Below are 4,966 nucleotides of genomic sequence, written 5' to 3' on the forward strand. Positions count from 1 at the left end.
TATCCCATTGCTATTAAAAAGCTATTCCATTGGCACAATAATGCAAAGAAGGATGAAAGAAGAAAAGAGAGGACCTAGAAATACAGCCTACTGCATAAATGAACTTAATACATGCTATGTTGGTCATTAAGAATTAGTAGAAAAAGGATTTTGTTCAATAATGATGTCAAAAAAACCTGACTCAATATCTGAGGGAGAAATCAATTTAGAGCTTCTCAAAATAACTTCCAGATTATTAAAGACTTAAATCTTAAAAATCAAATAGTAAAAATATTAGGAGAAATATAAGTGAATATTGATCTGATATTTGGTTTAAAAAGGATCTAGGTGTAAAAACAAAGATCTATAGATTTGACTATAAAAACATTTTAATTTTGTTAATAATCTTTCAGTAAAATTAAAGGAAAATGAAGAAAATTATTCAAAACAAATTGACAAAGGGTTGCCACACTTACTATATTGTTAATTGAATTAAACAAGGTAAATAATAATTATAGTACTGCTAGTCTATGAGCTCTGTGAAGGCAGAGGCATAATTGTATTGTTTACCATTTACATCCATTAGCATAATGTCCAGATACAATTTAAGGAATTAATACGTATGAATAGAGAAATGGTCAAACATGAAAAAGCAGCTAGGGAGGAAAGAGAAGGAGAAAAGGAAATACGAGTGTCAAATAGACATGATAAAAATTATTTTACTACTAATAAAAATACAATTAAAACTATAATGAGAAATTAGAAAGAGTTTTGTGTTGTGTGTATATTTGATAGTAGATGCAATAAAGGGATAGGCAACATCAGAGTGTGGAGTGTTTTGAAGGGCAATTGGCAAAATCATGTTGTTGACCATGTAATTCTAGAATCTAACCTAAAGAAACACAACAAACACTTGATATTTATGAAGGATAAATCTTCTAGACTCCTGGACTCTCCAAATCTGTTTTCAAACTGTTTCTAGGAGCCCTGGAGTTCTGTCAGGGTGTCCCAAACTTTCATGTGACTTTTATCTCATTTATAGACTCGATATAGGAATATTTTCTTAGATTCCACTGAAAACATCAAAATTTGAACACACTGTACTATAGTATATAATTTCTTCAATAAAATGCAATGGAGTGTTACTTCTCAAAAACTACCAGAGAGTGGAGAATATGGTGTTACATTCCCAAACATTAGCCTGACTTGTAAAGTCACTCTACATTTACCTTGCAAATAGACAGAAGCCCAGATGTAAAAATATGAGAATATCCAGGGCCTGTTGAATAATAAATAAAATATTTGTGTTCTACGATGTTCACCAGTGTTTCTTAATATATTAGTCAGTCCTAACAGGAACCACCTCCCCCCCAGATGTTTCAACAGAAGAGATTTTATTGAAGGAACTATTTACGGAAATTTCAGTTAGGTTTAGAGTTAGAGTTGGGTGAAGGGAAATAACACCGCATGGAGATGACAAGAGACATGGAGGTACTCAAGCTCTTCAAACAACAGTAAGAAGCTGTTACCACCACTATGACTGAAGAGATAAAGGGAGGAGATCAAATGAGAGCAGTGGAGAGGACTGCTTTGCAGGAGCCTTAGAGGCCCAAAGCCACGAAAAGAGGTGGGAAGAAATATTTCCAACCTTTCTCCTCTTCCACCCGCTAATCTATTATTGGTGTTACCCATTGGCGAATCCTACCTGAAAGCCAGCTGGCAAGAAAGCCCAGAAAAAAGTCTATGAAAGTTCTGCTTTCAGAGGCACAGCCTAGCAGAGAAGGATGGAAAATGGATCTGACGGAGAGCAAATAGAAAATAGCAAACATAGAGTAGTGGAATATTGGGAACCCAGATGCCCAATAATAGAGAAACGCTTAACTAAATGATGATATTAACCATTCTCCAATTAGGTAAATAATGGTACTCAAAGAACGTTATGTGTGTTCAGAGAGCACAGAAGAGAGCGTGACCAACTACATTGGGGGCTGTAGATTCAGAGAAGATTTTCTCAAATTGAAAACTAAGGTGCATTGTTGTCATCCAAGCACAGTTTCTTGTATTTTTGTTTAATATAAAAACAATACATATTCACTCTAAGAAACACACAACAAAAAAACACCCCCATCCCAAGACCACTATCTACATCTCAGTGTGTTTACAGTTTTGGATCTTTTTCTATGCATATATACACATATGATTATGTTGTATTTGGGAAGATTACACAGTTATTCTTTTGTAAACTGTATTTTTCCACTTGATAAATCACAAATACTTTCTCGTGCAATAAATAGCATTATGAAACTTTTAAAAACACTTAAAACGTCTTTAAAAACTTGTTTCCTCCTCTCTTGTAACTAATTTCTATCCTCTGACATTTAGTTTGCTTTCTTTTTTGGCAATTACCAAATGTACTGCGTGATGAGCTGTCTTATAGTCTATTCTTTGTACACATTACTGCCCTTAGGCCAATTTCAGGCCACAGCTTGTTTTTCTACAGCCTTCAAGTGAATAGCTTTCATATTTTTTAAGGGTAAAAAAAAAAAAAAAGGACACACACAAAGAAGAAAAGCAACATAGACATATGTGGCCTGCAAAGCCTAAAGTATTTACTATCTGGACTTTTATAGAAAACATTTGTCAATCCCTGTATTATGAATTCCAAGAAATGTTATTTTTGAGTCAAAGGGTGTGAACATTTTTGAAGCTTTTACTGCAGTCTGCCAAACTGCCCACCAGAAACATTGAAGCAATTTATGTCCTTCTCAGTACTGAGCTTGGTTATTTGCCATTCATCCTGCCTCAAAGGTCACTGTCCCAAATTGTTAGTTATGAGTATTCTTTTAGTCCCAGTAAACTTGATGGTGCATTATCAAGTTTTCACTTTCCTTAAAAATAGGTGGGGCCATTTAATTTTTCTTACATGACTTAACTAATTTACATTTTTGCCCATTAAAAAGAACAGGATATTTATATATCTTTGTAAGAACTCTTTATTAAATAAGGCTTTACTCTCTTATCTTTCATATATATTATAAACGTTTTGATAATTTTTACTTGTGTTTCAATTTTAGTCTAGGTATTTTTGATGAAAGTTAAAAATTCTTTAGTCACATTTGTCACTTTTGTAATTTTAAACTTTAATCCATGTTTATTTTGAGATTAAAAGCAAGTCACTTGTGAGTTCTGATGTCATATTGCTGGGTTCGAATTTGGCCTTATCACATACTATATATTTGTCTAAATTACTTGGCCTCCTAAAGTCACAGTTTTATTCTTTATTAAATAGAGATAATTGTAATACCACAGGGTTGATGTAAGAATGAACAGCTATAAAACACAAAAAGCATTTAGCATAGAGCCATTAGCTATTATAGTAGCAACGGAACACTCCAGGCAAAAGAAATAACATGTATAACGGTACCGAGATATAAAAACAAGTTTGTGCATTTAGAAAATTAGATGCGATGTCATAAAATGGGGTGTCAAGTGTGAGGGGCAAGGTTGTCAGATGGAAGGGGGAGGTGGGCCTTCAAAGCCATGCCCAGGATCTTGCTCTTAATATTACCAGAGTTTGAGAACCAAGGAAGGCTTTTAAGCAATCAAGAAACCCATTGAGGTATGTGATGTACGATGATCGGTAGTAGCAAAGTGAGAAATGGACTAGATTCACAAAAACAGCAGTGTCCTGCTCCACCCTGCCCTCCCCAAATTCCTGATATCTAGAGGCAAATTCTTTCACCTTGTAACTATTCTGGTATTTGCCTCTTCTAAATATTGTGTAAACTATTTCTTTTTTAACTTTTAAACTATTTCTATTTTGTCAACATAATATAATTATGAGACTAATAAATAAACAATACCAGTGGGGATATACCTAAGGAGTCCTAAAAGTGGATGGACCTAAAATATGAATCTGAGAGAGAAGAGAGAATCAACTTGACTCACTAGTGAGTGAAAGGGGAACAAGATAGCAGAGAGGGAAAGAACAGGAGGCATTGTATGAAGTTAGAGGCCACGGAAGCAGGCTGGGAGAAAAAAGATGCGTTCAGTTTGGGAGATGTAAAGTTTTAAGCACCATTTTCTGGAGTATGAATAAATTGAGTATTGCCCCAGGCTTCTGTCTTGGTAGTTTCTCACTGCTCTGAGGACCAAGTATTGATAATTCAAGAGGCAGTCTTGGGCGGTTTGGGAAAATGTAGGTAAGAAAATCTGCCACCTAGAACTTTAAACCAAAGCTGACCAATTTCATGCCATGGAATGAGTACAGGTATGTAGGTATATACTAACTTCTTCCAGGTGGAAGTTAATCCTGCATGAGCAGCTGCTTCTTCTGTTTGCATCACTTTGGGCCTTGCAGACATTACCATTTCCTGGGTGTGCCGGTGAAGTAAGTGTATGAAGCACTGCTCTTTTAGAAGGCCTAAAGCACTCACAATCAGCCTGCTGGATCGGCTGCCAGGCCCCTTTTGTGCTGCCTTTTAAAAACTTTCTACTCCCCCTCCATCATCACCCATTCCTGTCCCCACCCACCATTCAAAACCATCTTTAAGGTACACTGAGTATCAGCTAAAAGGGTTTGAGAGAGGAGTTCCCTCCCCGTGAAGTGCTTCCTGTCAAGGTGATACTAGGCCCACACTTTATAAGGCAAGCACAGAGGAGACACTGCTGTGGTTTGAAGAACATCCAGCACACTTGACTTTTCTCTTAGAACAATGGGACCCGACTGCCACCGGCAGGCAGTCCATCTTGACAGCTGCCAACCCTTCTGTTAAACCCATAACCCCCAAAATAGAGTACAGAAGAATGGAGGAGGATTTTAAAAGCGAATTTGTGAGCAGCTACAAGAACAAAACCAGTGGATTAGGTGACCCTGGAGCCCTTTTCTTCCTGGCACTCCCTTTTGAATCATCGAACTCCACTTGTGACGTCGCAGACGCCTCGCTCCTGCAGGCGTGGGATACCCTCGCCCGCCCTGGGAGCCTCG

The sequence above is a fragment of the Pteropus alecto genome, unplaced genomic scaffold (assembly GCF_000325575.1).
Source record: "Pteropus alecto unplaced genomic scaffold, ASM32557v1 scaffold3, whole genome shotgun sequence".
NCBI lineage: Eukaryota > Metazoa > Chordata > Mammalia > Chiroptera > Pteropodidae > Pteropus > Pteropus alecto.